Raw genomic sequence first — 464 nt, forward strand, 5'->3', positions numbered from 1 at the left:
TATATATATATATATATATGTATATGTGTATATCTATGCATTTGGTTAGGGGCATATGCGAATGAGAATGAAATGTTATATATATGTGGGGTGCGTGAAGGGATCGTCTTTAATTTACAATCCATATATATATCTTTGCAAATTGCATCTAACCATAAAACCTGAAAAATCACAAAAAAATTATATTACATGGGCAATTGGGGTGCATGGATTCATTGTTCCTTTGGTGTTATGTCTTCTCATGTTCCTATCATGTGGAAGTGGAGCCCCCTCTTATGAATTATTATTGTTATTGTTTTAAGAGTAGTAATAAAATCATTGTACTAATTTAAAGACAAATAAAGACTCTCAATCTGATTGATTGTCTTTTAGTCCATATCAAATTTTAAATCAAATATTTTAATTTCTAACTAATTTTTATTTGTTAAAATTTTTTTAAAATTATTTTTACCAAACAAATTAAC

The sequence above is a fragment of the Arachis duranensis genome, chromosome 10 (assembly GCF_000817695.3).
Source record: "Arachis duranensis cultivar V14167 chromosome 10, aradu.V14167.gnm2.J7QH, whole genome shotgun sequence".
Classification (NCBI taxonomy): Eukaryota; Viridiplantae; Streptophyta; class Magnoliopsida; order Fabales; family Fabaceae; genus Arachis; species Arachis duranensis.